The 27,921-nt window shown below is 45.5% G+C and overlaps 1 protein-coding gene across 1 annotated transcript in view; it reads left to right on the forward strand.

The window, feature by feature from the left end:
• GANAB (glucosidase II alpha subunit) overlaps window positions 1-27,921 on the forward strand; it is a gene marked incomplete in the record, with an annotated part of 1,503,123 nt that overhangs the window by 413,274 nt on the left and 1,061,928 nt on the right.

The raw sequence follows: 27,921 nt of genomic DNA on the forward strand, positions 1-27,921 counted from the left end.
GATACTATGGAACCAACTACCCGGAGGCCTACAAAATTTATTACAGCCCCTTCTGGCAAGCAGTTTCTAACTAAGGGCATCCCTGTTGATGCCATGGTGGTGGCGGCGGCCACTAAAAAGGAGTTGGCTGACCCTTCAGTACCTGTCCATCCTCCTAATAAGGAATCTAGGACTATGGACAGGAATGGCAAGCGGATGTTTTCTTCAGCAACCTTTGCTATGCGGTTGCTGAATTATTTGTGCCATTTCACCCGTTTCCAGAGAGACCACCTCAAAGAACGGGGTGATACCTTACAGGACCCATCAGCTGCGGGATCTCAGGAAAAGATAAACTCCCAGCTGGGGGCCCTGAACTCTATTGTCAACTCTTCCATGCGGATCATTTCCTATACAGCCGATGGAGCGAGTAGGGCTGCAGGCATGGGCGTTGCTCTAAGGAGACACGCCTGGATGAGGCAATTTTGCTGACCCCTTCAAGGCGTCCTTCACTAACACCCCCTTTGATGGTTTTGCCTTGTTTGGACCTCAAGTGAAGGATACATTGACCAGGTGCGAGCAGGAAGGCAAGACTCTCTCTGCCGGGGGAGTCCGTTTTTCTACCCCTTTTAGACCATACCCTAAGGGTCAGAAGAGTAGGAAAATGTGGTTCCACAAACCTCAGGGAGTACTGCCTGACGTACGTGGTGAGCTTCCCTCCAGAGGCAGAGGAGGGAACAATAATAGACGCCGCCTGAGGGGGCAGGGGGGCTCTGCAGAATCATGGTAGCAGAGAACCCTTCTCTGACAAACCCTTCCAGCACCCCTGAGGAGCTGCCCGACTGTCCATCTTCGGAGGCAGTCAGGGGAAGACTATTGCTGTACCCAGAAGCCTGGCATTCCCTCACGCAAGACAAATGGGTACGGTCGATCATATCCGAGGGTTACAAAATTCCCATTATTCACACCCCACAACAGCCAAAAGGGCCCCTTCCAGACGTTCCACCTGGTCTGAGGGATCAAACAGCACTAGAAATTTCAAAGCTGCTAGAAAAAAGAGCCATCCAGCCAGTCCCAGCAAGGATCCGGAGTCTACTCCAAGTTCTTTTTGGTACCAAAAAAGACAGGGGACTGGAGACCTATTTTGGATCTCAGCAAGCTGAACAAGTCTGTTCAAAGAACGAAATTCCGGATGGTCACGCTTCAGTCCATTCTACCCTTTCTGGGTCAGGACAATTGGATGTGCTCTGTAGACCTTCAGGATGCATACTGTCATATTAAAATGAACAGGCGCTCCAGGAGGTTTCTCCTCTTCCGGCTGGGAGTCAGCTACCAATTCAGAGCCCTGCCCTTTGGCCTCACCACAGCCCCCAGGGTATTTACCAAATGCATGGCAGTGGTTGCGGCTCACCTGAGACGACAAGGATTCCAGGTGTTTCCATAATTAGACGACTGGCTCCTTACTGCCACCACCAGGCGTCAGCTACTCCATTCCAGAGATTATACCCTCCAAATTTGCAACGAGCTAGGTATATCTATAAACTCCAAAAAGTCTGCCTTGTCGCCTTGTCAATCTATTACCTTCATAGGCGCCGTTTTAAACACTGTGGAACTGTCAGCAAAACTGCCTGTACAAAGGATTTCAGACATTCGCGATCATGTTCAAATCCTACTACAAGAGAGCAGAGTCCAGGCCAGATTCGTACTAAAAACCCTAGGTCTCATGGCAGCAGCCATCACATTACTCCCCCTAGCTCGCTTTCACATGCGGATCCTGCAATGGATGCTGTTTTTCCGGTGGTCCTTTCAACAGCTTCCAATGTCACACAGCATTCTAATCACTATGCAAAAGGCACCTTTCGTGGTGGATGGTCTCCCCTCATGTTCTTCAGGGCAGACCTTTTGTCCTTCCACCTGTTGCTACTGTGACAACGGATGCCTCCCTGATCGGGTGGGGGGGGGCATTTTTAGAGCAGGACAGTCCAGGGCACATGGCAACCTTTCGAAGGCCATCTGCACATAAATGTCTTGGAAATGAGAGCGGTACTTTTAGCGTTGCAGGCCCTTCAAGACTCTCTACCCACCAGGACTATTGCAATTCAGACAAACAATATGTCTGTAGTGTGGTACATCAACAAGCAGGGCGGAACCAGGTCCTACCCCCTATGTTGGGAAGCACTCAGACTCTGGCAGTGGGCGATCTCTTCTCAACGGTTTCTGGTATCAACGCATATCCCCGGGAAGTCCAACGTCATAGAGGACAGGCTGAGCAGAGCCATTCTCATGCCCCACGAGTGGTCTCTCAACCAGCTAGTAGCGGAAGAAATTTTCAGAAGGTGGGGTCAGCCTTGCTGTGATCTTTTTGCAACCCCTCAAAACAGCAAGTGCCAAGACTTCTTAACCCTCTTCCAGGTCCCCCCCCCCAGAGACGCTCTAGTCCACGATTTGCCCCGGGGTCTTCTGTATGCTTTCCCCCCCTTTTCCCTTAATTACTCAGTTAATCCAGAAAGCAACTGCTGTGAGATCCAGAATGATCCTTGTTGCTCCTTACTGGCCTCTACAAATTTGGTTTCCGTTCCTGCAACGTCATCTACTAGATCATCCCTGGCATCTCTGGACCCAGCGCCAGATCTTCTGACACATCAGTCGGGCGGGCTGCATCAATCTCTTCACTCTCTCAACCTCACAACTTGGTTGCTCCACTTCCAACCCTGGCCAGGCTTCCCTCAATCTCTCATTCAGTTCGTGACCTCATCCTCGCTTCGCACAAGTCTACTACCAGAAAGACTTATGCTAGCAAATGGAAGCGTTTCTCTTTTTGGGCAGGGGAGAAACAAGTTGACCCTTTTACAGCTCCTGTCCATACAGTTTGAGTTTTTGGCAGACCTTTTTCAAATGGGTTCTTCTTCAGCCACTATCCGAGTTCAGCTGCAGCTATTGCAAATTTTCATGTTGGATTGTCAGAGACCAGCATTATGTCACACAAACTTTATAAAGCCTTTCTAAAAGGAACCCTCTTACTTAGGCCCCCAGTAAAAGATCCTCCCCCACCATGGGACCTAAATTTGGTGCTGTTGTCTTTAATTCTCCCTCCCTTTGAGCCTGCGGCTTCCTGTTCGTTAAAGTTGCTCTCTTGGAAAACTCTGTTCTTAGTAGCCATCACTTCAGCGAGAGGGGTATCAGAACTTCAAGCCCTTTGTGTTCGCCCTCCTTACCTTGTTTTTCACAAAGATAGAGTGTCACTTAGGACTAATCCGTCCTTTTTACCCAAAGTACTCTCTGAAAAAAATCTGAATCAGACCATTGATCTTCCTGTCTTCTTCCCACTTTATACCAATAGGTCTGAATGGAAGTTACATTGTCTGGATGTTCACCGTCAATTATGCTTCTACCTGGATAGAACCAAGCAGACGAGGAAATCAGAACAGCTCTTCCTGTCTTACGCGGAAGGGAAGCAAGGCCTGCCAATTTCCAAAGTAACCTTGTCCAGGTGGTTGACCTCTGTTATGCTGATTTACCAATTGGGGCATAAAGAGCTCCCTATTAAGCCCAGAGCTCATTCAACCAGAGCATTAGCTTCTTCAGTAGCCTTTCAGGCAAGATTGCCAATGGATTCCATTTGTGCAGCGGCCACATGAGCCTCTCCTCATACCTTCATTTCTCATTACAAGCTGCACATGACCTCTAGAAGTCGGGCTGATTTTGGTTCCACTGTACTAGAGTCTGTTCCATTGAGCCACCCAGGATTAAGGTGCTAGGGACGCTGTCCCATCCAGCAAGAATGAAGGCGAGATTGACAACTTAACATTGAGAAGTTATGTACTTACCATAAAGTTCCATGTTAGTTATCTTCTTCTCGCCTTCTTTCTTGCGTCCCACCCTCCATCCCCCTAGCTTGGCAAGACCGAGAGTATCTTCTGAGATGTGTTATCACGAGAGTTATCTCCTTAGCTACCTCTCTTCCTTTTCTTGGTAACTCTTATAAGAGTTTTTTATGCACACATATATATATATATATATATATATATATATATATATATATATATATAGATATGCAAGAGCTTAGATATATAGAGGTAGATTTAACAAACGCACTATAAAAAGATGTTTTGATTTTGCTTTGCACTACTTTGGCCGAAGGTTCAATTATACCATGCCATCGGATCAACCAGCGACCTCAATACCGAAAAAACGCAAAGACAAGGATAAAGAGAGGCATCCGAGGTCCAAAGCCAACGAAACCTCTTCTAGGCCAGTCGCCAGTTCTCAGTGAGGCGCTTTCACAGCCCCTGAAACCCGCTACCTCAGAGCCACAGGCCGCTTCCGACTCCCACGTGGAGACAACTAGGCCTCTGGAAACTCAAGGTATTGGGCCTACGGAAACTAATACCTCAGATGGGACCAGAGCCGCTGAGTAGGCATCGGCTTCTGAGGGTGTTTTCAGACCTTCACAACTTACCATTAAAACAGGCAAGACAAAGGTACTTTTAAAGACAAAGAAACAAGTACAGCATTCTCCTGGACAGTCCTCCATGCCTAAGAAACAGATGCTTAAAATGGCCGAAGACCTCATTACTCTAATCAGGGGTTCCCATCCCCCTCCTGAGAAAAGGCCTGGGCAGGATACAGACTGATTCCTCTGATCAGGTTTCCATTTCCTCTGATTCCTCTAAGGACCAGGGATACTCTCTCCCTCCCTATGAGGACTCTGATGCTGAAGAATCTATCCCTTCAGCCTCTCCTCCTGAGGATTATTCTTTTGGGGAAACTTTACAAACCATGAGGGAGCATTTCCATTGGGAAAGTCAGGATTACTCAGAATCCAAGAAAAGGCTCAGGGATTTCCTTTTATTGCCTCAGCACAGGCCGCTGGCTATTCCGCCTGTGCTAGACATTGTGGATGATGTGTTCTCTGAATCCAGCTCATCTCCTGATTCTTTGCCCCCTGCTCCAGCCAAGCCAGACAGGTACTATAGAGTCCCTGACTCTCACACGTTTCTTTACAAAAACCCTTCTGCTGATCCAGAAACTATTTCCCAGGGTCCAAAAGGGGTTAAGGCTTCCATTGCAAAAAATCCAGTACCCTCTGACAGATTCCAGAGCTTTGGATAGATGGGGGAAGAAAGTATACACTTTTGCAACTTTAGCAGTAAGAGCTTTAAATTGCCAGTTTCACATGCTTAAGTACTAACAATATTTAATAGCTCAGTTAAAACAGAAAATGCTTGCAAACTCAGAAGCTCCTGATTGTAAAGAAATACAGGATTTTTTGCATGCAGTTGAACAGGTGGGAAAACATACTCTACAATGTGGTTTTGATTCTTTTAGAGGCCTCTTGTAGAGCCGCAGTTACAGGCTCTGTTATTCGAAGGCATGTTTGGTTGAAAGAACAAAGTTTACCTGACCATGTTATTGGATGCTGCACTACAGCATACTACTTTGTTTGGTGTTAAGGCAGAAGATGTGTTAAAGAAAATGGAGGATAAAGCAAAATCAATGCAGACAGTAAAGGATTTCTTACAGGTTCAACCACCTAGGTTTAGCAGAAACCGGCCTTCAATAAAAATTGGTCCTTTCCGGTGTCAGACAGGCCACAAGAGGCAGATAGACGCCCAAGAGAGGCAGATCTCAGCCCCAAGGCTCCTACAGACCTAAACAATGGGGTGCTTCAGCCCCCAAAGGAGGGGAAGACAAATCACAACCTTACAGGAAACAGTCCTAATGACTTCCCTCTATAGATGCCAAGCACTTACCTTTTGGCAGCACCCCCTAGGGGGGGAAGCTAGCACTTTTCTCAAAAAATTGGCACATAATCACCCAGGATAAATGGGTACTGAATATTGTTTCTCAGGGTTACAGGTTCCACTTTCACATGCTTCCAAAATCAAGAAGTATGCCGGACCTGCCACAAAACCAATGGGCAGAGGCGCAAAAACAAATTGCTGCTCTTATGGACATGGGAGCTATTCAAAGAGTACCACAGCAAGAACAGGGGCAAGGATTTTACTCAAGACTTTTCTTAGTACCCGGAAAGGACAAAGCCTGGAGACCAATACTGGACCTGTCTATCCTAAATACTTTCCTGGATGTTACAAAATTCAAAATATTAACACTACAGCTTCTACCCATGCTGGGCAAGAAGGCTTGGCTAGTTACTTTGGACCTCAAGGAGGCATACTTGCATGTCCCAATCAGACAAACTTGCAGAAGATACCTCAGATTCATAGCAGGCTCAATGCATTACCAATTCTCTGCACTGCCCTTTGGCTTATCTACTGCGCCCAGGGTCTTCACAAAATGCCTGGCACCAGTAATTGCATTTTGCAGACAAAAAGGAATTCAAATATATCCCTACTTGGACTGCCTTATTCAAGCAGAGAGCAAGGACATTCTACTAAAGCATCTGGCGTTTGTAAAAAGATTACTAATTTACCTAGGGTACACAGTAAATGAAAAGAAATCAAAGCTAGTGCCCTCTCAAGAGATAATATTCCTGGGTGCAAGCTTAACTACAACTGCCCTGATGGCTTATCTCATGCCAGACAAACAAAGGCAAATGACTCGGTACTTTCAACTGATGGCAACAAAGACCCAGCTCCCTGCAAGACGAATTCTGCAGGCCCTGGGCTTTATGGCGTCCTGCATTCTACTAATTCCATATACAAGACTGCATATGAGGAAACTACAATGGTATCTAAAAAGTGTTTGGATTCAACATCGTCACAGCCTAGAGACGATCATAACTTTAATTCCCTGCCTGCAACAGGAGTTTCGATGGTGGTCCCAGGCCTGTCACCACAACAAAGGACAGCCTTTCACCTTACCCACAGCCAGGCAGACAATAACAACGGATGCATTGGATTATGCCTGGGGGGCACATATGGCAGGAAAATGTATTCAGGGCACATGGCCCAAGGAATAAATGCATCTTCACATCAGAGATGCTAGCTGTACAGAATGCCCTGACAGCTTTCAAGGACTTACTACATCCAGGACAACTACTAATAAAGACGAACAATACCACAGTTATGTGGTACATAAACAAGCAAGGGGGCACACATTCCTATCCCCTATGCAGGCAAACCATGACCTTGTGGAACACAGTACTAACCTATCAGGTACATCTGCAGGCACAATTCCTGCCAGGAACAAAAAATACACTGGCAGACTAAGCAGAAATCTCATGGACCCTCACGATTGGAAACTAAATCCACAGGTGTTCAGCATAACAAGGAAATGGGGACACCCAGACATGGATCTTTTTGCCTCTCCTCACAATTGCCAACTACAGAAATTCTGCATAAGAACTCATCACTCTCAAGCAGGGAAAGTGGATGCTCTATCCAGCTAGAAAGCTGACAGTCTATGCCTTCCCTCCAATGCCTCTTCTTACCAAGGTGCTCCTAAAAGTCAGACAAGAAAGGCCAAAAATGATCCTGATTGCCCCAGACTGGCCACGCCAGCACTGGTACCCAATCCTAAAGAGCTTGTCTCAGGGCCCAGCTTGGCCTTTACCTCAAATTCCTCATCTTCTGACTCAATAAAACAATCCGATTCTGCACAGTCAACTCAGAACCTTAAATCTGGCAGCATGGCAGATAATGTAGCCACTCAGACTGCACCTCTCTCTAAAGCTGTTATGGATGTCATTTTAGAAGCCAGGAGGCCCAGCACTAGGAAATCTTATGCAGAAAAATGGAAGAGATTCTGTGCTTGGAACCAGGCACAAGGGCTCTATCCACTTGCTCCAAATATACCTCAGATTTTACAATACCTAACTGAGATGCTGGACAAAGGCCCATGCCTCTGCCATTTCAGCTCATTACAATATGAACCTCCTATTTTTTCACATCCTGTACTAAGACAGTACCTCAGAGGGGCAAAAAACATAAGACCCCCAAGGAGAGCACCAGTACCAACTTGGGATCTCAGTTTTGTTTTAGAAAAACTCACACTGCCTCCTTTTGAACCAGCCAGCACAGCTGATATAAAATTCTTATCATGGAAAACTGTTCTGCTCCTAGCAATAACTTCATCCAGAAGAGTATCAGAGTTACAGGCATTAATGGCTGTGGAACCTTTCATCATTTTTCACCAGGACAGGGTTTCTCTCAGGACAAACCCAACATTCATGCCAAAAGTAGTTTCCAATGTGGCCCTGAACCAAACCATTCATTTACCAACTTTCTACCCAAATCCCCAGAATAAAGGGGAGAGACTTCTGCACGCTTTGGATATACACAGCTACGATTCTACTTGGACAAAACAAAAGCTTTCAGAAAAACTGAGCAACTGCTTGTAGCCTATGCTGCAGGAGCACAAGGAAAACGTATCACAAAGCAGACAATTTCAGAAATGGATAGGACACTGCATCCGCTTCTGTTGTGCACAACATGGCAAATCAGAGCCTAAGGTCATTTAGGCCACATTCTGCCAGAGCAACAGCCACTTCAGCAGCGTTTCTCAGAGGAGTACCAACCAAAGACATTTTAGAAGCTGCAACATGGAGCTCAGTGCACACTTTCACCAAGCACTACCACTTGCCTCTCTACTCTAAATCCAGAGCAGGCTTTGCCACTGCAGTCCTGCAGGGACTGGTAGCCTCTCCAAATCCAATCTAGACCCAGCCGCCCAACCTCAGCTTTGGGATTCAACCCAAGTGTAATGACTGCAACAGTGAAACATGATGAACATAGTACAGTTGTGTACATACCATAAATGTAGATGTTAGAGTGTATTCACTGTTGCAGTCCAGGTTACCCACCCACCGTCCCCCTTTTCATTGCTGGGACTTCTCTGTACTTCTCAACTCTATACAACCTATGTGTTGTATTTGCTTGTAGATGAAGGAAATGTTTATATTAGTACATGCATGCTTTTTAGCATAACTTTATTTTTCCAGCCTTCCTATCTGGGGGCACCTGACATCTGGGGCAAGAAAAACTGAAGAAAATGGTGTCTGTTGCATCTTTTATACCCCTGGCGCACTGACGTCAGGGAAGAAGTGACAGCAACTGATGCCGGACCAAGACTTTGGAACTCAGATCGACTGTGGGTAGCCTGCCGGCGGATAACCCAAGTGTAATGACTGCAACAGTGAATACACTGGAACATCTACTTTTATGGTAGGTACACAACTGTACTTTCCCAGCCCCCTGCTCCTCAAAAAAACCTGAGGTTTTATAAGGTTCCTGATTGTAAATTTCTTTACAAGTGTCCTGCTGAAATTTCCGTTTCTTCTGATAAGCCTTCCAAGCTCTTAACCTCTACTAAGCTGCTTCTGAATGATAAGGACAGTAGAACCATGGAAGGATTGGGTAAAACAGGTGTACATTGCTGCTGCTCTGGTCTTTAGGGCTGTGAATTACCAGACCCATATGACCAGGCATATTTTGGGTTTTCAAGTTATTTCAGTCCTTCCTGATTGAGGGGAAGGCTTCGGCCCTCTCTTTGTTGGGGGTCCTCCTAAGTGCCTTGCCATTCAATTAAATGTAGTTATGATGCAGCCAATGCCTCTTCTAGAGCTACTCCCTTTGGTTCAAATTGAAGGATGCTCCTCTTGACTCTAAAAAATATTTTTGGTTCTGTAGTTGCTGAGCTTTTTATGTCTGTACAGGAGAAACATAAGACTATGCAGGATTTGAAACATATCTTTTTTCCTCTTCCCAAATTTCAGCGGAATTAACCTTCCAAATCTGCCTTTGTATGCAGACTCTGTTGCCCTCCTCCCCAAAGTTAAAAAGGTTCTAGAAGGGCTCCTCCTGCTAAGTTTACTCAGACACCTTCTGCTCTGAAGCTGCCTTTTCCAGACAAGCCTGGTTCTGTCTGATTACCTTCTTCCCTCCCTCCTAATCCAAGTTTCCTCCATCTTCATCTCTCCCTTTCTCTTCCTAGTTGGATTAGGATCACTCAGGATACTTGGGTACTATTCATTATTCTTCACTGGTATTGTATGGTTTGGTTCATAGGTTGGTACTAGGCTGTCAGCCCTAGGGGCCTATACAAGCCTAGCCTTGACAGTTCCCTGGCTATTTCTTCCCCATAGTATTTACTTCCCTCTACTCCTGTCTAGCAGGGCGACTGACATGGTCCTCGGGGTGAATTTCCTATCTCCCATCCAATCGTCATGGTTCATTTTGAAGAGAGCCAAAGAGGTGCTCTGCTTGACATCTATGGGCAGTTTATTCCAGAGTCTGGGGAGTCTCTGGATCAGGAACCTATCCCTCCACCATGTTTTGTTCATTGTGATGATAAGGTTTAGATCCCTGGTGCGTGCCTCTCTGAGGGATTGGGATTTCTTTGTGTAGCATGTTCAACAGCTCTGGGTTTGACATGGCCTTGTATGTTAAGCAGAGATCGCCTGTGAGTAGATTATATGTGACAGAGTAAGGTGGAGTTTTTTTTTACGGTCAGCATAAGGCATCTGCTTTAGGCCTGTGATTCTTTTAGTGAGGCATTTCTGTGGCCTTTCCAGTTGTTGCAGATCTCTTGAGAGTTGCATACCAAACGGGGTGTTGTGTTCTATAATGGGTCTAATGAGGGGATGAGTACAGTGGGACAATGACCTCCTTTTTTCTGGATGAAAAGCCCTTAGTGATGAGGTGTGCCACATAGAAGGATTTTCTTACTGCTGTGGTGATGTGGTTATCGAATGTGAGACCACTGTCCACCTATGTCCCTAAGTCCCTTATCACGCTTTCAGTGTTTAGTGTACTGCCACCTGTGTGGTAATTCATGGGTACATGATTTTTCCCCAGAGGGATAACTATACATTTCTTGGCATTGAGCTTGAGCCCATGGCTCTGGCACCAAGCATCTGTTTCTGTAAGGCCTTTTTGTAGAATATCCACATCATTTGGATTCAGTAATGCCTTCCAGTTTGCAGTCACTGCAAACTTTGTTAGCCAGAGTCCCTTAGTGTTGGCCTGTACTTCAGAGGAGTAGATGCCAAACAAGAGCGGCCCCAGGGCTGAACCCTGAAGTACTCCACTTGGCATTTTTCTGGAGCTGGATTTAGAGTCTGCTACTTTTACAGTGTGGTTTCTGTCAGTAAGCCAGTTGGCAACCCATCGAGTGACGTAGGGATTAATGCCCAGCTTAATAAGTTTATCTATGATTCCGGAGTGGGGGATGATGTTGAAGGCCTTAGCGAGGTCCAGATAGGCCACCTTACCCTTGTCCATGGCTCTGGAGACTGATTCGAAGAAGGCAATTAGGTTCAGGAGACAAGATCGGCCCTTCACAAACCCAAACTGCGTGGGGTCAAGTGTTTGAAGGTTGGCAGTGTCTTTGTTTATAAGTTCCATGATACATTCCATGGCCTTGCAGATCAGGCTTGTCAGACTGATGGGGCAGTAGTTCCCGGGATCCTAGGTGGATGCCCCCCTTGTGGAGTGGGGTAACTGTATCTGTGCGCCACTCAGTGGGCACGAAGCCTGAGGTGAGGCTTTGATTATACATGACACTTAGGTGAGGTGCTAGTTCATTTTGTAGCTCATGTAGTACACAGCCTCTGATGTCGTCTGGTTCCATGGATGCTGTATTCTTTGCTTTTGAGTGTGCGTTTTTTTAACTGTGTGGCCGTTATTACTGGAATTTGGCAATCTTTCGATGTTGAGATGGGCCCTTTAGGGGGGTGAAGTTTGCACTGAATCGATCTGCCACGATATTGGCAATATCCTTGGGATTAGTATATTTAATGCCATTCTGTTGTAGCTCAGAGCAGATCTGAGCATTGCCATTTAGATTCTTGACATAGCTATAGAATGCCTTGTGGTTTTCTTTGGAATCTTTGACAATTTTCTTTTCGTAACAAGCTTTGGAGGATTTTATGAGGGATCTCAGCTTTTTACTGAGGCTGGTAAGGGAGTGTTTTGCATCCTGGGATTTTCCTCCTTTCTGCAACATTTTCTTCCTTTTGTTGTAAAGTTTGTTTATATAATGGGACCACCAGATTGGCTTCCTTTTTTTGGAGGAGAGAATCTTGGTTCTGTTGAGGATGGCATGATTCATGCAAGAGTGGATGTGCTCGTACAATGCTTTAGTGTAGGATTCAGCAGTCGAACTTTCATTTACAGTCTGCATGGTTGTCATGAAGTTTATCACTTCTGACTTGAATAACATGAAGTTGGCTTTGCAGAAGTTTTTTGTGGAGGTGTCCTTACTGGGGGTGGGATGTGGATGTCAAGGGTGATTAGCTTATGGTCAGACCTGACCAACGAGGGGGTGGACCATATGTGTGGAGCATCAATTTCCCATGGTAGTGACCAGGTCTAGGATATTGGGGCCCTTGGTTGGGACTAAGGATTAGTTGATCCAGGGCGTTGGAATTTATGAATTCCAAGAACCGTTGGGCAAAGGTGTTGGTACACGAGTAGATGTCCTTCATGGATGCATCTGCAGTCATAACAAGTGGGTTGTCCTGTCGTCAGGCAGCCCTGCAGTCGGCCGGATTCCAAAGTCCGGGTCCGGCTTCGGCTGATGTCGCACTCCACCCGACGTCATCTCTGTTGGTCTTCGGGTATAAAAGCATCAGCTGACGCCATTTTCCTCAGTCTTTCTTGCCGTGGCGCAAGCAGAAGCTGTTCGCAAGTGCCGGTCGGTCGGATCCAGAGATTACTTCTACCGAATACTACTTCGAAGACTTCTAAAGCTAAGTACCCCGTTGGGGACTCTTGCTTGCCTCAGCCGATGTCAGAAAAAGTTAACAATTGTTTAACCTGTGGGAAACAAATACCTCATAAAGATTTCCACTCTTACTGTCTGCCTTGTTTAGGCCCAGCCCACGACGTAGCAGCCTGTTCGGCCTGTGCCTCTTTCAACCGACAACGCTTAGGCGTCGGTCGGAGTTTGCAGAACAGTTTTTCGGTACTGATTTTGCGTACATTATGCCGTCGGATCCTCCGACTACCCAATCTACCAAAACGCAAAGATAAAGACCGACACTCGCGGTCCGCGGTTTCAGCCGGAACCACGGTAAAGCAAACATGAGTGTCTCTGTTTCGGCTGAAACCGAGAAAACTGATCAAAGTACAGCTGAACCTGTTCTTACAACTGAGGCCCCTGCTACAACTCTTGAATCAACCTCAGAAATTTTACCCACTACGGTGGTTGACTTATCAGACACCATCCCCTTGGATGTCTCTACCCCAGCACGTGGTGCTGCTAGGCCTCCAGCAGCCATGCCCATTAAGGCCTTCGCCAGGACCAAAGCAGCCAAGACTACTAAATCAGTGCCTGTTAAACCCCCCACATCCAGGCCCTCTTCTAGTTCTCAAATGCTTTCTTTGGCAGAAGATTTAATTTCTTTAATTAGAGGATCTCAATCTCACCCAGACAGGGCCTCTCAGCCCCCAGAGAAGAGACCTAGGGCAGAGCCCCCTGAGCCAGTGTCTTCTGATGATTCTGCTGATGAATCAGACATAACTGACCAGCCAGAGGCTCCCTTCTCCAATTTTGAAGATTCTGATGCTGAAGAATCCATTCCAGCTGCTTCCCCACCAGAAGAATTCTCCTTTGGGAAACCTTGCATGCCATGCGAGAACAGTTCCAATGGCAGCAACAGGATTTTTCAGACTCCAGAAAAGACTTAGGACCTTTCTGCACCTCCCACAGCACAGGCCCTTAGCTATACCTCCTGTTCTCTCTGTGGTGGATGATGCTTTCAATGATGTTTGCTCCGCTCCAGATTCTTTACCCCAGCCCCTGCCAAACCAGACAGATTTTACAGGGTGCCAGATACTCATCACCACCTTTACAAGGCCCCACTTGCAGACCCAGAAACTATATCCCAGGGTCCCAAGGCAGTAGCCATGACCGCAGCTAAAACCCTATTCCTTCTGAAAGGGAAGCAAGGTCATTAGACAGATGGGGTAAAAAGGTCTACACTTCAGCTACTCTCTCAGCTAGAGCTTTAAACTGTCAGTTTCACATGATACAATACCAAGAGTTTATGCTTGATCAGTTAACTAAAAACTAACCACTGATGAATCTCTTGATAAGAAATATGTATTAGAGATGGTAAATAACATACAACAGGTTAGCAACCATTCCTTAAAATGTGGCTATGATGCACTGGAGGCTTCATTTAGATCAGCCATGACAGGCACAGTGATAAGAAGGCATGCATGGCTAAAGGAACAAGCTTTACGGATCATGTTAAAGCTAAGTTGCTAGATGCTCCTATGGACAAGACAAGTTTGTTTGGTACACCTGCCCAGCAGGTTATGAAGAAAATGGAAGAAAAGGCAAAATCTGTTCAAACTGTTAAAGATTTCTTGCAGGTTCAACCCCAAGGTTTAGCAGGAACTGGCCTGCCAAAAATTGGTCCTTTCCTGACTCCACAAAATTTCAAAGGGGCAGGAATAGGCGTTCCAGAGGCAGAAACCAATCCAGAGGAGGTGCCTACAGAGGACGACAGTGGCAAGGTAACAACAGAGGCACAGACACAGCCACTGCCACTACATCAGCACAACCACAGTGACTTAATCCTAACTCCGCCTACCAGGGAACAAATAGCAGCTCCTCTAGGCGGAAAGTTAACCTTATTTTCAAAGAACTGGCACTACATAACAAAAGACAAGTGGATTTTACAAACCATAGATCAAGGTTACGGTTTCACTTCCACACTTTACCAGTCACAAGAGGAATGCCAAATCTACCTCCAAATCAAAAAACAGAGGCTCTACGCCAGATAATGGTGTTAGCAAACATGAGAGCTGTGGAAAGAGTGCCAACAGCAGAACAAGGAAAGGGGTTCTATTCCAGACTATACCTAGTTCCAAGAAAGGACAAAAGTTGGAGACCAATTCTCGACCTGTCCACCTTAAATACATACATCATTGTCCCAAAATTCAAAATGCTGACCCTACAGCAACTTCTTCCCATGCTGGGCAAGGAGTCTTGGCTGGTAACTCTAGATCTCAAGGAGGCATACCTGCACGTCCCCATTCGACCAATCTGCAGAAGATACCTCAGATTTCTTGCAGGATCAGAGCACTATCAATTCTCAGCATTGCCCTTTGGCTTATCTACTAAGCCCAGAGTATTCACAAAATGCCTGGCATCAGTAATCGCCCATTGCAGACTACAGGGAATTCAAATTTACCCATACCTGGACGACTGCCTGCTACAAGGGACAACAAAAGCAAGCTGACAACAGATTTACAAAGGGTCATTTACTTGCTACAAGGACTGGGATACACAGTCAATTTACAAAAGTCAAGGCTGATACCATCCCAAACAAGGACATTCTTGGGCTGAATTGGACACAGTACAACAAATGGCATTCCTGACTACAGAAAAACAAAAGAACTTCCTCTTTACTTCTTGGCACTAACAAAACTGAACAAGTTAACAGCAAGAAAAGTTCTGCAGGCCTTGGGCTTCATGGCATCATGCATAATCTTGGTCCCATTTGCCAGACTACATATGAGGAAACTACAGTGGTACCTAAAGAATTTATGGTCCCAACACAGACACAGTCTAGAAACAGAAATCCCACTAATTCCATGCTTAAAACAGGAGTTCCTATGGTGGGCTCAGGCATGCCAGTCAAACCCAGGCCTACCCTTTCGCAGATGTCAACCAAGCCAGACCATCACAACAGACGCTTCAGACCTAGGATGGGGCCCACATGCTGGACAAATGCGTGCAAGGATTGTGGACACAGGATCAACTTCACCTGCACATCAATCTAAAAGAAATGCTGGCAGTAAAACTGGCAATCCAAAAGTTCAAACCATTCCTCAAAGAGGGCCAGTTGATAAGGACAGACAACACCACAGTCATGTGGTACATCAACAAACAGGGAGGCACTCATTCATACCCCTATGCAGAATGACCTTGGAGCTGTGGACCCTGGCACTCAGCTACAACATTCAGTTACAGGCAATATTTGTACCGGGAAAGACAATACTCTAGCAGACATATTAAGCAGAACCACTTCGATGCCCACGAATGGAAGCTGCACCCGGACATCTTCAAGACCATCTCAAAGAAATGGGGAATGCCACAGATAGACCTATTCGCATCACCTCTCAATCACCAGCTCAAAAATTCTGCACAAGGACATTCCACCCACTAGCATGGAAAGTGGACTCACTCTCCTTCAACTGGAAAGGCCTAACAGCATATGCATTCCCACCTCTTCCTTTGATACACAAGGTACTACTAAAAATCAAGGAAGAACGTCCAAGGATAATCCTGATAGCTCCAAACTGGCCAAGACAACACTGGTACCCACTACTGAAGAGCATGTCTCGAACAATATGTGGCCAATACCCTGATGCCTTTGATGTTAACTCAGAACAACTACAGCATCATACATCCAAACCTAAAACGCTGCAACTGACTGCATGGAACATCACATAGCAGCAGCTAATCCAGAACTTTCCCAAAGAGTTAAAGACATTATTCTTGAAGCACGCAGACCTTCAACAAGAAGGAACTATGCTGGAAAATGGAAAAGGTTTGTCATTTGGAGTACGGAAAGAGGAAAAGATGTGTCAAACATAAATATGCCTAACATTCTGGAGTATCTGGCCGAACTTCTTCATTCAGGCCTGTCCTACTCCTCCATCAAGATACATGCATCAGCTATTTCAGCAGAATACAGCTTTGATCCACCTGTTTTTTCGCACCCTTTGCTCAGGCAGTTCCTCAGAGGAATCAAGAATGTAAAACCTCCACGGAAACCACCATTACCAGCTTGGGATTTAAACTTTGTGCTAGAAAAGTTGACACTATCACCCTTTGAACCAGCAGCAACAGCAGACCTACAACACCTGTCATGGAAAACTGCTTTCCTACTGGCAATTACTTCAGCAAGGAGGGTTTCAGAACTACAGGCCTTAATGGCAGTGCAACCCTTCCTAATCTTCCACCAAGATAGAGTGTCCATGAGGACTAATCCTACATTTATGCCCAAGGTGGTATCCAGAGTATCTTTAAACCAGGCAATCCACCTACCTACCTTCTTTCCCAACCCACAAAACAGAGGGAAAGAATACTGCATACCTTGGATGTACATAGACAGCTACGCTACTACTTGGACAGAACAAAAATAGCAGAAAGACTGACCAACTTTTGTAGCCTATGCAACAGGAAGGGAAGGAAAAGCTATTTCCAAACAGACAATCTCCAAATGGATAGGAAATTGCATACGATACTGTTACTCCTTCCATGGAAAACCAATTCCACAGAACATAAGACCTCATTCTACAAGGGCAACAGCCACTACCACAGCCTTCTTACGAGGAGTGGCAACCAAAGACATTATTGAGGCTACTTGGACCTCCGTGCATACATTTGCCAAGCATTATAATTTGCCTCTATATTCCAGATCCCGAGCAGGGTTTGCCACTGCTGTACTGCAAGGGATCCTAAACACACCATAATCTACTTTTATCCTCCTCCCTAGTTGGCTATGGTATTCTACCCACTTGTTATGACTGCAGATGCATCCATGAAGGACATAGTACAGTTTTGTACCTACCATAAATGTAGATGTCCGAACTGGATAGCATCTGCAGTCAGGATTACCCTCCCTCCTTCCCTCTGTGGTACTCCTAGGGTGTTTACCCTCCTAATAGCTAGCTGTTGGGGAGTCTTTCATGGTGTATTTGTTTGTATATATGTACATATATGCTTATTTTTGTGTTTACCTCTATCTATTTGGAAACATTGGCATCTATCCAAATTTTAGCCTGCAAGAGGGCTACTGGCATCTGGGGCAAGAAACCCTGAGGAAAATGGCGTCGGCTGATGCTTTTATACCCGAAGACCAACAGAGATGACGTCGGGTGGAGTGCGACATCAGCCGAAGCCGGACCCGGACTTTGGAATCCGGCCGACTGCAGGGCTGCCTGACGACAGGACAACCCACTTGTTATGACTGCAGATGCTATCCAGTTCGGACATCTACATTTATGGTAGGTACAAAACTGTACTTTTTCCAGTTAATGGTAGGGTAGTTGAAATCACCCAGTATTAGGGTGTTTGGTTGTATCTTAATATTTTCCACTATGTTTGGAAATCCCTTCCCCCTTTTTTTGGCATTCCTCAACCTCCTCAGGAGCAGCTGCCCTTTTTTCCAGATGTTCCTCAGAGCCTTTTGTCTCAAGGTACCATCCAACCAGTTTCTGCTCTTCAAAGATGGAGAAGGGGGTTTATTCCAGAACGTTTCTGGTTCCCAGGAAAGAAGGTACCTTGAGAACCATTTTGGATCTTTCTCAGCTCAACCGCTATTTTCAAAGGTTATCCATTGAAACCTTGTTTTCTTCTACCTCAGGCTGTTCTAGTTTTGCTGTGTCTCAAGGATACTTATCTCAATATTGCTATCCATCTTCATTTCAGGAAATTTGTTTCTCTGTTTCTTCCTCGCTTTTTCAGTTCTTTGCTTTGCTTTTTAGCCTCTCTACCATCCCAAGGATCTTCACCCCGCCTCACTCTTGTGATTGCTTTTTGTAGGATATGGTGAATACTGATTTTTCTTTATCTGTTCCCTTCCAGGAGCTCTTCAGATGTGGTATGAGGAGCATCATTTGGCTCCCTAAAGGTCCAGGGAGTCTGGGTGCCTCATCAAGAACACCTCAGTATAAAAGAAATGGGAGCTCTTCTACTGGCTGTACAGGTTTTTCACCCTCTTGTTCTCCACAGGACCTCTCAAGGTGTTTACAGAAAATATTACAGTAATATGGTGTGTATACAAACAGGGAGGGACAAGGTCCTATTTTCTTTGCCGGTTGGCACTCTATGTGGGAACATGTTATGCAGTATCTCCCGACTCTTCCAGTAGTTTACATTCCCTCAGGTCAAAACACTCACTGTGGCAGATTCTCTGAGCAGGTCCATAGCTCAGTCCTACCAATGTGGATGCTTCACAGGGATGTATTTCTGAATATTGTCCATCAGTGTGGTACTCGGCAAGTAGATCTTTTTGTTTGCCTCCTTCTGAACAGACAACTTCCTCTGTTTTGTGCAGAGTCCCAGGTCCTCTGGTTTGGAAGGTGGATGCCCTATCTTTCTTTTTCTTGGAAGGAGGTGCTTCTTTATGCCTTCCCTCCCCTTCCTCTCCTTTCAAAAGTCAACAGCATGCTCCAAAAACCTTTCTGGTGACTCCCTTTTGGTTGAGACAGCATTGGTTTCCTCTTCATTTATCCAAAGGCAATCACAGGTTACCTCACAGGATGACCCTACTCACAAGACAGTGGATCTCTCATCCATCCCCACTAGTCCACTCTTCATCTGACACTGTGGGTGACAGGATTTTGATTCCACATAAACTCCTTTTTTCTGAGGACGTGCTTAGGATTTTGCAGGAGGCCAGGCCACCCACTACTATGAAATCCTACTTATCCAAATAGAAGAGGTTTTCTGTTCGTCTTTCTTGTAACCTGGATCCACTTTCTGTGAATGTTCCTTTTTCTCATCTGTGTGAACTGCTTAATGCTTTTTTTTTTTTTCTTCTGTTAAGGCCTGCTTTTCAGCTGTCTCTGCTTGTCTACCTTTATCCCATCCTTTAGCTTCTAGATTTGAAGCCAAACAATTTCTTAAAGGTGTCCTAAACATTGGGCCTTCCAGGAAGCCTGTATGGCCTTCTATTCCTATATTGCAGTATTCTTTGTGGGATTTCTGACCTCAGGCAATCCAAATGTCTGCTCCTATACAAAAGCTTAAGCCTGGTTGCTGTAGGTGCATGGGACGTCACACATAGGGCCATAAACCAGGGACCTTAAATGTGACGTCTGCACGCACAGACCTTTTTCAGCTGTACATTACGTCACATCGATCGCTTTGCTCCTTTACTCGAAGACTTCTAAAAAAGCTAAGTACCCCGTTGGGGAATTTTCCGTCTCTCTTGCTGGAGCTTGGTTAGCTGTAGTTATCATTAGCCGATGATGCCTAAGAAGGGCAAATGCTTTTCGGGCGTCAGATACTGCATAAAGATATGCACGACCGTTACGTCTTTTGTCTAGGGAAGAAACACGAACATACAGCTTGTTCTATTTGCCAATCCTTTGTTCCGAAGACCCTTTACAGCTGTCTTGCTGCCCTTAACTTAAATTAAGAGAATCAAAGTCTTAAAAAACTTGCGCTCAGGATGGATCCCGAATCGGCCATTCTGACTGAACCACTGCGGAAAAAGGCCGAGGTTTCCTGGCCTACTTCCATTGCCTCTCTGCCATCGGACGTCCCACCAGCTTCCGATTTAGGGGTTGAGGGACATGCAATAGAACCATCTACTTTGCCTCCCACCGAGGAAGCCACTTCAGAAGTATGACCTTGCGCTTCCACAGAGATGGCACAGATGTCGGTCCCTACTGATGCTGAGGGGGAACCAGCTACAGTTGAAGGACCAACTGGGACGCCATTACCTGAAGCCCAGGCTCCAGAAACCAGGTCTTCTCCCAGACCTACGCCTTCTAAACGGAAACAAAAACAAACACCTGACTCCTACCCCTGAAGGTGTCCCAGACTGGCAATCATTTACCAACTTTTTGATGCAGGTTTTCGTGGCTCTTAGGCCCACAGCCTCTTCCCTTTCCACTATTCCAGTGCTTACTCCTAGACCTGCTTCTGCTGCTTCTCTCCCCTTGCCTACTGCCCAAGAAGGAGAGGAGGATTTAGAACCCTATTACTCATCTTCTGATGAATCTATTTCTTATGCCTGACAAACTGCCTGCTCTCTGGAATACTATTCCCCAGATGAGGAATCCATTGAAGGGGACTCCCCACCAGAAAGGATGTCACCTTTGGGGAAACTGTTGCAAAAATGGAATAATACTTCAAATGGGACACTATCCAGAATGACTGACACCCAGAGGAGGTATTTAGAACTCCTTCAAGTGGATTCTCCCTCCCAGTCAGCCATCCCACCTGTCTTACCTACCTATGTGGATGCTTTCATCCCTGCATCCAATAATCCAGACTCGCAACCACCTGCTCATAAGAGACCGGACAGGTACTACAAAGTGCCTGATGACCAGAAATTCTTGGTAAATCCTCCCCTGGCAGACCCAGCCGTAATTGCAGTCTCCCCTGACAAGCAGTCTAGACTGATCCCTTCAACATCTCTTCTGCCCACTGGTAAGGATAGCAAAAGCATGGACAGTATTGGAGGAAAAAATTGTACACGTCCTCCACTCTGTTCTTCAGAGCTATCAATTACCAAACTCACATGATAAAATATGCCTTGGACCCAGTTTCACAAGCCTCCACTCTCTTGGCTACCACCCCTGACTGCCCTGCCAAACTGACATAGCATCTGAACTGTCCCTGGCTTCACAGCCAGACAGTCCATTAGATACAGTTATGATGCCACAGAGGCCTCCACTAAGTCTGCAGCTTCTGATTCAGTTCTCCGCAGATGCTCTTGGCTTCGCCTCCAACCACTCCCTGAGGATTTCAAGTCAATTCTTGATGCCTCATTAGATCATAACCTCTTGTTTGGCAAACAATCTGCAGAACATTTTAAAAATCTGAAGGAAAAAAGTAAGGCGCTTCAGGACATCAAGCATTTGCTTGTGTCTCCCATTCTTAAATACTACAGGAATTATCCTGCAAAGACTTCTTTTGTCAAGAGGACCCCCTCTTCTACCAGGCATAGGAGAGGAACCAGGAGGCAAACCTACTCCAGACCAATTACCTCTCAACCTTCTCCAAGGCTGCCTTTTCAGAATAGAAGTGGATCCAACAATGCGTGACTGCCTTGCCCATCTACCTTTGTCAGCCTTTCTCCCCCACTGCCTACCCCTTTGGAAAACCACCACATCAGACCACTGGGTACTGATTGTCATTCAGAATGGGTATTTCCTTTCTTGGAAGGAAAAACTCATTCCATGGCCCATCCCCTTTCCTCCCAAAAATCAGATCCACTTCATACCTCACATACTACTAGGCCTTCTAAGATCAGGAACAATAGAACCTGTCTGTCCAGGGCAGGAAGGAAAAGGATTTTACTAAAGATGTTTTCTGGTCCCCAAAAAAGATGGGCCTTTGAGACCAATACTGGATTTATCCTTCCTAAACCGGTTCCTAAAAGTCCCATCATTCAGGATGCTATTCCTTCAAACTCTTCTCGCTTTAATACCAGCACAGGCCTTCATGGCCACTCTAGATCTAAATGAAGCTTATTTCCATAAAACCCTCCCAACAGGAAATTATTCAGTTTTACTGGAACCTGCTCTCATTTTCAGTTTGCAGCCTTGCCCTTTGGTTTGTCTACTGCACCCATGGTATTTACAAAATGCCTAGCCCCAGCCATTGCTTACTGTAGGACCAAAGGTGTCCAAATATATCCGTACATAAACAACATTCTTCTAGCAGAAACCGACCACCACCTCCAAAATCATCTCCAGTTAACCACTTCCCTACTACAAAACCTGGGTTGCACCCTCAACATACACACATCTTCCTTACTCCTGCAGCAAGACAACATTTTTGTAGGATGCAGGATCAGGACAGACCTGATGTGGGCTTTCCTTCCCAAAGACAAAGTCCTGTCGCTCTCCAGTCATTTCCAGAACTTTTTACTAGTTCCTCAGATTTCTGCAAGACCATTCTTGCAACTCCTGGAGCTGAGGGCAGCCACCACCTTTATGCTTACCCTAGCCAGAATGCACATGCGAAATTTCCAGTGGTATCTGAAAAATGTGTGGTCACAACACCAACACTCCCTAGAGCAACACATTACCATTCTGCCTTGTCTCAAAACAGAACTAAGGTGGTATTTTTAACAAATACTTCACAACCCTGGACTTCAATTCAAATCCCCTCCCCAACTCAACTCATGCATACAGGTGCATCAGACCTAGGGTGGGGGGCCCACCTTCAAAGGTTTCAGGGTACAGGATGCATGGAATCCTACTCTACAAAAGAAGCACGTCAATGTAAGGGAAATTACTGCAATTCTTCTGGCTTTGGAGACCTCCTGTCCTCTAACTGGGCCCCCTTCAGATATTCATAGACAACACTGCAGTAATGTGGTATCTCAACAAACGAGGAGGGACCAGAGTTTAGCTCCTATGTCGGATAACTTTACAAATTTGGGACCTCACCTCCAGGCCCAACTTAACCCTGTAGGCTTCTTACATCCCCTCTCAGGACAACAAGTAAGTGGATATTCTCAGCAGAACATCCTCTCTTCAGCACGAGTGGATGTTGAACAGGGAGACCTTTCTAGACATTGTCCACCAGTGGGACACACCTCAAGTGGACCTGTTTGCCTCCTCCCAGAACAGACTGTTGAACAAATTCTGCATCAAGGATCACTCTCCACTTGCCTGGATGGTGGATGCCTTCAGCATTCCATGGAAGGGACTGTTTCTACATGCTTTTCCACCCTTCCCACTAATCCAAAAGATCCTATTGAAAATCAGGAAGGACAAACCAAAAATCTTGCTGGTGACTCCCTAGGCCAAGGCAGCACTGGTTCCCCCTACTTCTCTTATTAGCCAACGGCAATCATCACAAGTTACCCACACAAGGTGAACCTACCCCAACAACAAAAGGGAACTTTAATTCACCCTCACCTACAGATGCTAGGCCTAACCCTCTGGGTGATGAACTTCTAATCCTTTTCAGACTTCACTACTCAGAGGATGTGCTTACAGTCCTGAGGGAGGCCAGGAAACTTGTTACTAGGAAATCTTGCTTATCAAAATGGAAGAGATTCTCCAAATGTCTACTTAAGGACAGGCAGACCCATCCTTACTCCTTGTCTATGTGTGTGAACTCATTAAGGATGATCTTTCCTACTGTTCAGCGAAAGTCCACCTTTCAGCATTTCTAACTCTGGATCCCCCTTTGCTATCCAGGTAGGATGTAAAACTTTTCCTGAGCGGGGTCTTGCACATCAGACCTCCTAGAAAACCTGCCCCACCACCCTGGGACCTAAACTTCATTCTGGAAAAGCTAACACTGGCCCCATTTGAGCCAGCTAGCACTGTTATGCTCCAAATGTTTACATGGAAGACTGTTCTGCTGGTGGCCATTACTTCCTCTAGGAGAGTCAGAGTTACTCTCATGGTCCGCCTCTCCCCTACACTACCTTCCACAAGGATAGGATAACCCTACGCACCATCCCTTCCTCCATGCCATGTATGGATGGAATATATAAATGGATGGAATATATAAAGCTGCTAAAAATGTATTGGGTTATTCTTTGAAGGCCTTTGGGGCCATGGTACCGGAGTCAATAAAGAAAATTTGGCAGCTATAGCACAGCTTTGGTGGTGTTTTTGTTGTGCACAGGCAACGTAGATTCTACCTAGACAAAACTAAGTCTTTCAGAAAATCTAGTCAATTATTTGTTTCCATCCACCCCAGGGCTCTGGGCAAGGCAGTCTCCAAGCAAACTATTTCATGTTGGATCAGAAAATCCTTTTCCTTCTGCTACCCACACCATAGCAAATACTTACCCCAAGGGGTAAGAGCTCATTCTACCAGAGGCAAGGCTACTTTCAAAGCCTTCCTAAAAGGGCTGGACACAACATCCATTCTGGAAGCAGCCACCTGATCCGCAATTCACACCTTAACCAAACAACAAATTGGACCACGTCTCCAGAGTCAAGGCAGGTTTTGCTAGTGCAATCCTGCAGGGGTTTCTGGAATCTTCCAATTCTACCTCCACCCTTACCTCTAATTAAGCTGCAGTACTCTCCCACATTAATAGTTGCGTGCAATCTTACCATAAGCATAGATGTCCTTCTCTTCCATGTTGCAGTATTCCTTCCCTCCCTCCAACCCCTTGTATTTATTTTGGACTATGGACGTAACTCTTAAGCACTAGGAAGCTATACCCGAGACCAAGAGCAGACTAGCTAGCATATGACACTTGACACTTCTGGCTGACATCATTTGTTACTCTCTTTGAGATTGACTGGCCTTCAAGTTCTGAGGTCTGTGCATGCAGACTTCACATTTAAGGTCCCTGGTTTATGGCCCTATGTGTGTGACGTCACATGCACCTACAGCAACCAGACTTAAGCTTTTGTATAGGAGCCGACATTCGGGTCGTCTGAGGTGGGGGATCCCACACTAGGATTATTGCAACATGGATGAGAAGGACATCTATGGTTATGGTAATATTTTGCACCACTAGTCTTTCTCCTCCCTGGGATCTTAATTTTGTTTTGGAAAAATTGACCCAGGCTTTGAGCCCCCAGGTTCAGCTTTCTTGCAACTTTGCTGTTGGAAAAACATTTTTTTACTGTATTCCCTAGCCTAGGCCCTGACCACAATGTACCTTGCTGTCGGTTTTGTGCTAAATTTAATCAACGCACTATTAAACATCGGTATATTTTTGCTTCTAAATACTTTGACTCACGATTTAATTATCCAGAAATGTCAGTTAGCAATCCGACTACTGGAATACCTAAAAAAATGCAGAGAGAGAGAGAGAGACAGGCCGCCGAGGTCCAAAACTGACTACGCTTCTCCTAAGCCAGTCGCCAGTTCACCGGTGCTCACTGAGGTACTTTTGCAGCCCTTGATACCCGCTTCTGATTCGCAGGCCTCTACTGAGACCCCATTCAGAGTCCGGTATGCTGTGAGATGTTTCAGTTATGGAACCCGCGGATGTCTCTACCTTAGATGGATCTGGAGCCGCTGTGCAGACACCGGCTTCTGAGGGTGTTTTCAGGCCTACAGATTTGTATATCAGACCGACGCCATCTTCAAAACTAAGGCCAAAATCTAAATCTGTCTAAAAAAGCGACGCCTGGGCTGCATGTGCAGGCCCCTATGCCTAAAAAAAAACAAATGATCAAAATGGCTGAAGTTTTAATTACTCTGATCAGAGGTAGCCAAACCCCCTCCTTCTACGAGGCTTAGGCAAGACATTGATTATGAATCTTCTGAACAGGAATCTATTTCTTCTGACTCTTCTAATGAGCAGGATTTGTCTATACCTACTTAGGAGGATTCTGGTGCAGAAGATTCCATTCCTTCTGCTTCTCCCCGAGGATTTTTCTTTTGGGGAAACTTTACATACCTTAAGGGAAAATTTCCACTAGGAAAGTTAGGATTTCTCTGAATCTAAATAAAGTCTTGGGGATTTTCTTCTTCCTCATCATAGGCATTTGGCTATACCTCCTGTTCTAGATATTGTTGATGATCTAGATATTGTTGATGTTTTTTCAAAATCTAGTATGGCTCCTGATTCTCTGCCTCCAGCTCTTTGTAAGCTAGACAGATACTACAGGGTTCCTGACTCCCACAAATTCCTTTTCAAAAATCTTATTGTAGATCCTGAAACCATTTCTCAGGGCCTCAAGGGCATTGAGGCCTCTACTGCTAAAAATCCTACCCCTTCTGATAGAGATTCCAGGGCGCTGGATAGATGGGGTAAGAAGGTTTACACTTCTGCAACATTGGCAATCAGGGCTTTAAACTGTCAATTTCATATGCTTAAATATCAACAGCATATCATGGGACTGATTAACAGAAAATGTCAATTTCTGACTGTGTGGAAAATAAAGATTTACAGGAGTTATTGCATTCAGCTGAACAAGTTGGAAAACATACTTTGCAATGTGATTTTGATTCTTAGGAGGCCTCTTGCAGGGAGGCTGTAACTGGGTCTGTGCTAAGAAGGCGTGCTTGGCTAAAAGAGCAAACTCTGCCTGATCATGTTGAAACAAAATTGTTGGATGCTCCTTTACACCAGGACCGTGTCTTTGGTAATAAGGCTGAAGATGTTTTAAAAAAGATAGAAGATGAAGCTAAATCTATGCAAACTGTGAAAGATTTCTTACAAGTGCAACCTCCAAGATTTAGTAGGCACTGGCCTACTAAGAACTGGTCCCTTTCCAGTTCCTTCGAGAGCCACTCAAGTCAAACCCAGACATTCCAAAGGCCCCAGGTTTCAGTCACAAGGAACCTTTAGAACAAAACAATGGGGTGCTTCCTCCTCCAAATCTGGAAACAACAAGGCACCTCCCTATGGTAAACAGTCTCAATGACTTCCCAAGCACTTGCCTTTTAGCCGCCCCTTTGGTGGAGAAACTGGCACTTCATGCAAGAAACTGGTAGCTTATAACCCAGGACAAATGGGTTTTAAAAATAGTATCCCAGGGATACAGATTTCATTTCCACACGTTGCCAATCCCAAACGGATGGCCAGATCTGCCCCCAAATCAGTGGGTAGAGGCCCAGACACAACATGGGGGCTATTCAACCAGTACCAGAAGAGGAAAAGGGACAAGGTTTCTATTCAAAGCTTTTCCAGGTACCTAGAAAAGATGAATCATGGTGTCCAATTTATCTTAAACACATTTCTGGACATTCCAAAATTCAAGATGCTGACTCTTCAGCAGTTACTTCCTATGCTAGGCAAAGATGCTTGGCTGGTAACTCGACTTAAGAGGCTTACCTGCATATCCCAATCAGGGAATTTTGCAGAGGATACCTCCGCTTCAAAGCAGGCTACTTGCATTACCAGTTCTCTGCACTGCCCTTTGGCTTATCTACTGCGCCCAGGGTCTTCACAAAGTGCCTGGCTTCAGTAATTGCAGTTTGCAGACAAAGAAATATTCAAATATATCCATATCTGGAAGATTGCCTAATTCAGGCAGAAAACAAGGACATTCTTCTAAAACATCTATCGTTTGTAAAAAGGGTTCTAACTTGTCTAGGGTACACCATAAACGAAAAGAAATTATATCTGGTACCCTCTCAACAAATCACATTCCTGGGTGCAAGCTAGAATGCAACTGCCCAGATGGCCTACCTTACGCCAGAAAAGCAAATTCATTTGGTAACATACTTGAAACAGTTGGCCACAAAAAACCCTGCTATATCTGCAAGACAAAGTCTGCAAACCTTGGGGTTCATGGCCTCCTGCATTCTTCTAATTCCATATGCAAGACAGCATATGAGGAAACTTCAGTGGTACTTAAAAAGTTTATGGAGTCAGCATTGTCACAGCTTGGAAACCATGATTCC

Source organism: Protopterus annectens, chromosome 6.part1, assembly GCF_019279795.1.
Source record: "Protopterus annectens isolate FY-2018-M chromosome 6.part1, PAN1.0, whole genome shotgun sequence".
Taxonomy (NCBI): Eukaryota; Metazoa; Chordata; order Ceratodontiformes; family Protopteridae; genus Protopterus; species Protopterus annectens.